Genomic DNA, 10,337 nt, shown 5'->3' with positions numbered 1-10,337 from the left:
AGTATAATTAGAATATGTTCAAATTGCAAATCTACTATGAATGTGGTAAATTTCTCAGCAAAAAATGCAGGAAGACGTGGTGTCCCTGTGATTTGAAACAATCAGCCAAATACAACACAACAGTCATGTTACAAAGGGCAGCATTAATTCCCTGAGCTGAACATTTCTACCACTCACTTGGAAATCTGTACTGGAACCTGATTTTTCTCCCTCACTTAATGGAATAATGCTTTTAAAATTAATATTATTTTTCCCCCCACTAGTATTCCCCTGTTTTCTTTGTATGAAATTTTCCTTTTCATGGGATTGAGAGGTGTGGTCAAAATCCAAAAAGGATACAAAGGAGAAAAAAGCAATATCAAAATACCTTGTAAGTGATCAGACCTCATTCTTAAAAGTATGAAAGAAGGGTAATTGCTGCTGAGGTAACTAATGTTCAGAGGGAAGAGTCATGGATCTGTTGGAGTGGGTCTGGAGGAGGGCCACAAAGATCAAAAGGCTGGAGCATGTCTCCTGTGAAGACAGACTGAGAGAGTTGGGATTGTTCAGCTTGGAGAAGAGAAGGCTCTGGGGAGACCTTATTGCAGTGGTTCAATACATAAAGGGGACCTATAAGGGGACAGACTTTTTAATAGGGCTGTAGCAATGGGGCAAGGATAATGGTTTAAACTGAAAGAGGGTAGGTTGAGACTGGGTATTAAGGATAATTTTTTTACAGTGAGAGTGGTGAAACACTGGGACAGGTTGTCCAGTGAGGTGGTAGATATCCCATCCCTGGGAACATTCAAGGTGAGGTTGGATGGGACTTTGAGCTACCTGATCCAGCTGGAGATATCCCTGCTTATTGCAGGGCCTTTGGATTTAATGGCTTTTAAAGGACCCTTCCAACCCAAACTACCCTATGCTTCTATGATATAACAATCCCCAGGAATAGGAGAACCAATGGCTAAGTAGTTGTTCAAAGAACTCGCACAATTGGAGTTTGTTTCCACTGTTTATTGAAATTAATACAGGCTGTCAAACCCTGTAAAACTAAAATATTTTTTTTTCCAGGCTTTTGAAGGGTGGACAAAAATATAAAAGCAGCTGAAACTGGTGTGTTAAAGGAGCTGAAGCTGGTGTGTAAAAGGAGAAACATGCATGATTTCTGCTATTAGTTTGTCTTTTACTGGAAAATGTGAAGAAACTTGAAGCTTAAGCTCTTAATACCAGTACATTTTTACTGCAAGAGGTAGGATTTCTAAAAATATAAATTATTGAGAGATGCAGATAAAATATTTAAAACTACTTAATGTGTTAGGTGCCCAAGTTCTCTTGATCTCAATGGAAAAAAGGCAGCTAAGCTGCTTAGCTGTTTAGAAAAATCTTTCTGGTGTTCCATCCTCCTACATAGACACCTAAATACACCTGAAAGTCTGGCTAAAAATACACAATGAGCTGTGGAGGGACTATTCACCATGGCTGCAACTTTTTTTTTCTAATTCTACACACTAGTCAGAAATTTAGTAGAGTTTTTAGACCAGAAGGGTTTAGTGTAATCAGAGATGCTATAGGACATGTGGGCCAACTCCATAGGATTGGCAGATGTGATACAGGACCTGAAGAAAACTTGTACCCACCTGGAACTGCAGGTCCAGAGCAGAAGGGAGAATTGGGTTATTTCAACTGGGAACAGATGTGTCTGTTCACACAACTGACCCCCAGGCAGAGGTTTGTAGTGTAAACTCTGTGTCTCTGCTCACACTTTCAGACTGGACAGCGTTTCTGAGGTCCTCAATCTGGCAGAGTGCCCACGTGGTGTGACTTTTACTCATTGTCAAGGTTTGACAAGAAAACCTATTTGAAAAGGGACTGTGGAGGAATGTCACAGGTAAGTCTGAGCACAGCTCAGTATACTGGCCTAAATCTCTTCACTGGCAGCACCCGAGGCAGTCAGCTGAGACTGGTAAAACATGAGAAATGTCAGAAATAAATATAGACACCCCCTTGGAAGGATGGACTGGACTTCATAATTAAATCGCAAAGGTTGAAAAAACAAATTGTAATAGTGACTGATGTTAAACCATAACTAAAGCAAGTTTGTTCTGCTTGTCCAGAAAATGATATTCCGTATCGACAGTGTGTGATCCCTCTTAGTGCTTGAAGCTGCCTTTTTTCCTTATTTCATTGTCAGAAATGTAATCATGGGCCACGATACCCCATGGCACTCCTGTGACAAAATGTTTCTAAAATCTACACCGCTGTGTTTAATGTGCACACAAAGGAATAGGTGTTTCTGGTTTCTACTTTACCTATCATTTTGAATGTTGTTTTTCAATTTTACCTAAATGTTTTGGTCCCGGAATGGAGGCAGAAATATTACATCACACAGACTTAACCAAATGACTTGATTACTAAAATTCCAGTTTCTGTAGATGAGAATTCTGACTATTGAGCCAAATAAAATAGAACCAATTTTATGGAGTCTATGAAACTAGTGGAGACTGCTTTGCAAAACTTCTTTTGAAAATATTGCATGCAATTTCACATAGAAAAAAAATCTATTTTTTTCTGTTAAATTCTCCTGAAGCTTTTCTGTTGCCCAGGTAGGTACATATTAACTCACTAAGAATGGATCTTTTGCAGAGGTGAAATTCTAGATATTTTTCCCTGGTTACTGCATTTATTGGAACACCAGTTCCAAGATTTAGATCATGGGACTGGTAGGAAGTCTTTTTTTGCATCACAAACCCAGTGTATATATGTGTGTAAAATGTGTCTGCAGTGGCTATATCAAAACTTGTTATTGCATATAATGCAATTTGATATTACTTCTTTGTACAGTCAAAGAGGTTTTTTCTCAATATATAGTTCTTCTCAGGAGTTGAGTTCCCCTGTGAAAGAGTAAGTCAAGAATAAAGCTACAGCAATATTTACACAGAATTACAAGTTTTGGAAAAGTGAATGAAATGTGAAAGAATGTAAAAAAAGCAATAGCATATGTAAGCATGGCCCTAAGTAAAAGACCTAAGGAACTAGATGCTTGGCTACTCACAATTCCAGTTTGCTCTGTTGTCATAGCAGAGAGGTGCTGAAGAAGTGTTCTTTGTTCTGTGGCAGAAGGATGTGAAAACAAAGTGAGAAAGCAGGCCAAAGCAGAAAAAGAATATGGCAAGAGTGGTCTCAGTGATTTTAAAATACTTTATATGCTGTTGAATAACTGAGTGCTATCTCAGTTTGCTCCTGACATCTCTTTCAGAGTGACCAACTAGGCCTCATTGAAACAAAACCCCAAAGTGATTCTGGAGGTAGTCCAGTTTGGCTAACAACATAGATAAGACTTTATACAGACTTGGCTCCCTCTGGCCTACAGAGTCTCCCAAAACTAGTGCAGTTGGCTTTGCATCCTCAGGCAAATGAAGCTCTACTTGAACTAGGCAACAGACACTTCCACAGCAGGTTGTAAAAACACCACCTTATAGGGACATCCTGTTTTGGACAATCTGAGCTGAGAAATAAATAAATAAATAAATATATAATTAAGATGTTCTTGAGTCACAAAAGCAGTTAATGGAGCTCAGGTAGCTGCAGATGTGTCAGATGATGAACAGCATTCACCTTGCAGAAGCTCATGAAAGTATGTTCTTGCTTCTGTTCTCCTGAGCAGTAACTGCTGGCAACAATCATAGGCAAAACAGATGGAATTATGTCTAAACTAAAGCATCTATTTTTAATGTTCCTAGTAGACTTATGGAATTTTAAGACCATGAAGTGTCCAAAGGAAAAAAAAAAAAGGATAGAAGACCTATGGGGCATAGTTGGTGTCTGTTGAGACAGTGGTGGAGAGTGTTAATATAAGAAGTACAGTTTTCAGCTTTTCGGTCTAAATGTTCACCTTGGACCTCTTGAGTGTTTAAAATGGATTTAGCTGTCAGCAAAATAAAGAAACATTAACTAATGTTAGATAATAACTCTGAGGAAAACTTCTGCTAAATCCCATCTGCCACCTAGAGAGTGGAAACAGTTGTGGCTGCTTTTTTCCTAGATGTTTTCAAAGTGATCCTAGTACTTATGCTGTCGAATCCCATTTCAGAGAAAAAATGTGGGGATAGAAAATACAATCTTCAATACAGTTCAATTTATAGAGACGTGCTAACCATCAATAACAAGAGAAGTCTGAGTTATGTATCTTACTGTTTTACGAAGTTAATATCTAATTCTATTAATTATTGCCATTGATTTCTAAGGAAATGACTCAAAAACATACTACAAGAAACAGGAGGGATGGGACATTTTAAATAAATATATTCTAAATTATTTCAGAATTGACTGTTTGACATGCTTTAGAAATATGCTGGATTGTTGTTACAGAGAGATTTTCCTGTTGCGTGGGAAGCTGTATCAGGTGACTGTGCTAGTGTGGTACCACAGACAACATTTACAGAGTTTTGTGTTTTTAGAAGAAGAACTATATATTAAAAAATAGGTGTCAGAATAAATCACATTGAAGATATTCTCATACATGGCTTACAAAAGGGTTCTGTGGCACTTAGAAGGTAATCCTATTATTTTATCAGGTGATATAGGGCAGAGAATTCAAGAAGGGAATTGGTTAATTAAACATGATTATTGCTATCTTCAGAAAAGAAACAATGCTTTGGGAATATTTTGTTATTAGTTGCTTTTTAGCAGTTCAGGGAAATCCCATTTAGCAATATGTAATTGGTAAAAAGTTGTTATCAAGCACAGTAGCTGGGAAAAATGAACTAAACTGAGTAAAAACAAATACTACTGCCTTTAACAGTTGGTGTGAACAGTCCAGAGTGAAGGGAACCTCCTGCCCCCCACAAGTTACATAGATGTATTGTTAAAAAGTCAAAAGCAGATGAGAAGTAAAATTGATTTTAGAAACCAAAGGATGACATCACCGATGTAGTGATTCCAATTTACAGTCTAATTTGGAAACGGTAAAAAGAATTATACAAACACAAAAGCAAAAGTGGCTGTAATAAACCTAAGTAAATAAAGAAGGAGAAATGTCCTGAGTTTGGAATGGTTTAAGTTCATATCCCATTAGTTTTTATTATGACTTTTTCTGAAGTCAGAGAAAATGACAGAAGTCTTGTGGATGTGCCCTATTCTTCTTCATTCCAATGTTCTCAGGCCTCAATATACCAAAATTCATCATTGCTTGGTTTCTTATCTCCTTTTAAAAAGTTGAGTTAGGCAATGTATTTACTAATGCAAAAATAATTTTAAGTTTTAAATTATCACTATGCTTCTGTGGCTTTTCATGACATCCATCGAAGTTGCAGATAAAAGTTTATGTTATGAACTAACTACTCTCTGTCCTGTGAATAAAGGGCACATGATGACCTCATGAACCACCCTTTAGAGTTCCAGTGCTTCTGGCTTTAATATTCTGTGTTAGATTCACAGAGCTCTTCTACAGATGCTAAGCATTCAATCCTGAAGGCTCCACTTCATCATCAGGTAATTAGTATTTTCATTAACTTGCTTATTGTCAAGGAAAATGAGCCTTGATCATCTAATTTTTCCTCAATGAGTTGAATATTGTAATATATCTATAATTAATGTGTTTTATGCCACAAACGTGTAATGGAGTGGAAATCTGAGCCTGCTCCCAGCAGTCACTGTCAGTAAATGTTTGATGAATAAACAGAGACTTTCTAATGGGAAATGGTGGCGACTTTTATAAGCAGACACAATAAAGACTTTATTAACATACTTAAGAAGCATTCTGGGAAATAGAATTGAATGCATTATTACTGTAGGCTCCTTTTGTGAAAAGTAAATTTTACTGTCCCCATAATAAATGTTTGCTTGTTTGATGTAACTTGTAGTGTCATTCTTTTATGGAGCATCTTTCAGTGTAAATCTGTGAAGCATTTTAAATTAGCTACATATTCCCTATAGGTCTATGATCTAAAAAAAAAATAAAAATAAATGTCTCTGAAATTTGTATAAACTAATCACTTTTACACCTGACCATAATGGAAAAAGAAATACAAAGGAAAAAAACCAAAACAAAACACAACATCTAGCAGATATCTTGAAATAAAATTAGAGAGAAAATACTTGTTAAAATGAAAATGTAATATAGGTGTTCAGAGAGTGAAGAGAAGCTGGTGTGAAAGATCATTTGCAATGCCACATCTGCTATAACTAAGGCTAAATGTGTCTTTAAAATGGATTAATGAACAGATCCAAATGTAATATCAACAAACTATGATAAAGAGCCAGGAGTGTCTCTGAGCTAGTCAGGAATGTATTCAGTTTCTTGCCTCATTCCAGAATGGAAACTGTAACTGTACTGGCTCAGTTTTCAGAGGTGTTCCATGTACACAGTCCTTGCTGTAGTCAGTGAATTATGGCTATAGACTGTAAAAACACAGCCTTTACAAAAATGAATTCCTTTTTTCTTTTAAGTTTGGGGGAGGGGGGAAGAGTGTTGTTGCTGGTTTTGGTTTTGTTTGTTTGGCTTGTTTGTTTGTTTCATTTTTTTTAGCTGGTATGATGCTTGCTTTCCCAGAACATGCTGTATCTGGGGATGAACTTAAGAAGAAAGACACTTGAATCGCATCTACTGCTCTTACTCAGCTAAGTGCAAATTCTGTGTCCTGATTTGCATGCAATTCAGGAGCTTTCTGTGACACTGATGTAATGTGATGGAGAGGGCAGGAATAAAAGGAGTAGAGAAGAAAGGGAAAAAAGGATAGGTAGTAGGAAGCAGGCGAGCTTGCAGTTATTGACACTCTCCACACTCTTGTCATGGAAGATTCAAATACTCCCTGCTCAGCCATCAGAATCAGCCACCAACACTTTCAGTGAGCAGCTATGATACCCAAAGTCCCTGCTTGACTGGCTGACCATATATAAGCACAGGTTGGGAAAGTCTCCCATGCCACCTGTCCTGCCATGAGTGCTTCAGAGATATTTAGAAGGGTTAAAATCCAAAGCATGCTCTGGGACAGGAGCTGTAGACATAATCATAGATGACTCTGTTTCACATGTCTGAATGGGGACTTGTCAACTACACCTTGTGGAAAGGACTCGGAAAGCCTAGGATGTGGTAGATCTTTTTTGTTCCCAATTGTCTCTGGTAGGTATAAAAGCAGAAAAGTGAAGTTGTGATACATGTGAATTCCAAGATGGAGTTATTTGGAAAATGCATTCAGAATTAGAAAAAATTAAGTGACCAAATGTGTACGTTTATTATGCTTACATTTAAAGTAGCTGTCTCCAGAGGAATCAATGAGGCACTGTGACCTATAGATGCTGATTATTTCATCCTAATGTAGAACTCTGGAAAAATCCAGATGAATCTCAATCTAAATGTGCGTATTTCTCATCACCTTTTTGCTAACTTTAAGGAGAATCAAAGATGACTTACTAAGATACTGAAGTCTGCTTAATAGGATCACGGAATTGTAGAATCACGGAATTGTAGAATCATTAAGGTTGGAAGGGACCTTAAAGATCATCAAGTTCCAACTCCCCTGCCATCAGCAGGGAACCCTACCTCTAGATCAGGGTGCACAAAACCTCATCCAACCTCGCCTTAAAAATCTCCAGGGTTGGGGCATCAACAACCTTCCTGGGCAACCCATTCCAGTTCATCACCACCCTTATAGTGAAGGATTTCTTCCTAATATCTAACCTGAGTCTCCCTTCTCTCAGTTTAAAACCATTACCCCTTGTCCTATCACTATCTTCTTTGATGAAAAGCCCCTCCCCAGCTTTTCTGTAGCCCCCCTTCAGGTACTGGAAGGTCGCTGTAAGGTCTCCTCTGAGCCTTCTCTTCTCTAGGCTGAACAGCCCCAATTACTTAGACTTAACCTAGATAAATCTCCCTTTGCAAATCAAGTGGCCAAAACATGAGTAATCTGATTGTAGAGAGTAATTTAGAATTTCAGAGGATGAAGCTGTTGTGAAGTTGATTTGTTTTTAGTGATGGTGTAAGTCAGACATTATCTTGACTTATTACATCCCAAGAAATTTAATTGAAGGTGTTCAATAGGAGCAAGGCTGAAAAGAATTTATACGGGTAATTTAAACTCTGGCCTACGAGGTTTTTCCAGTGGGCAGCTTCTCCATCTCTTCTAAAAGGGATTAAGTCAAATCAACTTGTGAAAAAAAATGTTAAGAATATAAAGTAATGTGACTGAAAGCTGTGTTCATGCCACCTAAATTTATGTATCCACAAAGGGATCCAAAATGAATATAATTTACCTATAAAGGGCAGGAAATAAATCTTACGTTATCTGTAACTTCTGGGTTTCAATTTAAAAGTCTTTCTGGACTATGGTTAAGTAAGTATCAGAGTAAAAATTTTTATTTTTTTTTTTTTTATATTCACCGTCCATTGCAATTATTCAGATAGATGAGGTGTTTTACAACAGATGAAAAAAAAAGAACAACAAAATCTTAAAAGAAAAAACCCAATCAATCAATACCATGAGCAAGTAGTGTGCACAGGTGGCCTGGAAGGCCAATGGCATCCTGGCTTATATCAGGAATTTTGTGGCCAATAGGAGTAAGGATGTAATTCTCCCTCTGTACCCAGCACTGGTGAAGCCTCACCTCGAGTACTGTGTGCAGTTCTGAGCCCTTCACTTCAAGAAGGATATTGAGGTGCTGAAGCAGGTCCAGAGGAGAGCAACAAGGCTGGTGAAAGGGCTAGAGGGAAAGTCTTATAAAGATAGGCTGAGGGAGCTGGGGTTGTCTAGCCTGGAGAAGAGAAAACTCTGGGGGGACCTTATCACTCTCTTCAACTACCTGAAGGGAGGTTGTAGTCAGGTGGGGCTGGGCTGTTCTCCCAGACACCGAGCAATAAGACAAGAGGGCATGGTCTGAAGCTTCTTCAGGAGATGTTTGGGTTGGATATTAGGAAGTATTTCCTCATGAAGAGGGTGATTACACATTGGAATGGACTTCCCAGGGAAGTGGTGGGGGCACCATCCCTGAAGGTGTTTGAGGAAAGGCTGGATGTGGCACTTAGTGCCATGATCCAGCTGATGTGGTGGTGTTAGGTTATAGGCTGGACTTGATGATCTTAAAAGTCTTTTCCAGCCTTGGTGATTCTGTGATAAACAAAATCAATTAATTTAAACAGTTGTCCAATTTTCAGAATGTTGGAGGAAAGAAAGGTATGTACTTTTTTGGTGCAAGAAAACCAGTTAAGTAAGATTTTGTGACATTTCTGTCCTCAAGCTAATAAAATCTGGGTTGTTCTGAAAGTATAGGGAATTTTGGAAATGTTTTTAACTGCAGCCAAGTTTATATTTGTTTTCTTCTGTTCAATATGTGGCAGCACACAGAACATACCTTGGAATTCTCCCTGTATTTCCCTTAGCTAAAAGCTTATTATTTTCTATTTGGAATGCAAAAACGGGAAGAAAGTATTTTGCAGGCCAGAGTCAACTATTCTGTGTGTGTCCTTTTTTTTTTTTTTTTGTCTGGAATCACCCAAGTAGAAGACAACAGACTACTTACTTAACATCAACAACACAGACTGGAAACACAGTGCTGTTCTCCACTATGCTGCTATTGATCTCAATATCTACACTTTTTTTTCCCACTTTACACTATCATTACTGAAACTAATATTTGATCTTGTCATCCAATAAGAAATACAGATATTTCTGCAGACTTCATTGATCTTACATATTTTTCTGAAACTACCTGATATTTGTCTTTGGATAAGATATTTACATTTTTATAAAAAATAAATTATTGAAACTGCAAGTTAATGATTTTTATGAAGAATTTTAATTAGAAAGAGATGACACAAACATTGTGACAAAAAACCAAAAAAATACACTCTTTTCTATTTCACTGCAAAAGGACAAAGAAGAAAAAGATGTTGGCAAAACAATACATATAAAGGCCAGATATCTGTGTCCTGAGGCCATCAGATTCTTCCCTAATGGGCTACAGAATGTGTAAAATAATTAATCATGTGGAGAAGGTATTGCCAGGGTTAGAGATGGGGTCTTCAGCTTTTAATGGAAATGTACTGTGATTGAGCTGGGGAGGAAAAAACCCAAAAAGCACAACAAAAAGAACCCCAAAAACCAAACTTCTGTGGTTAGAAGAGGAGAGCATCTGTCATACTTAACTCATAAAGGTTTAGAAGCACAATAAAATACTGAATATGTTTCGGCACTCTTATTTTGTGGGGTATTAAACCTATCTATAATATCGGAAAAACACAAATATACAGTGAAACACTCTCCATGGTAGTATTCACAAATTTCAGTAGAAGGAATATTTAAAAGGTTAAACCCAGACTCTCCGGGGTCAGATTTGTTCCCTTACTAACAATACATCTCCTT

The sequence above is a fragment of the Chaetura pelagica genome, unplaced genomic scaffold (assembly GCF_000747805.2).
Source record: "Chaetura pelagica isolate M959 unplaced genomic scaffold, ChaPel_1.0 scaffold106, whole genome shotgun sequence".
NCBI classification, from domain to species: Eukaryota; Metazoa; Chordata; class Aves; order Apodiformes; family Apodidae; genus Chaetura; species Chaetura pelagica.
This window is presented reverse-complemented; position numbering follows the sequence as displayed.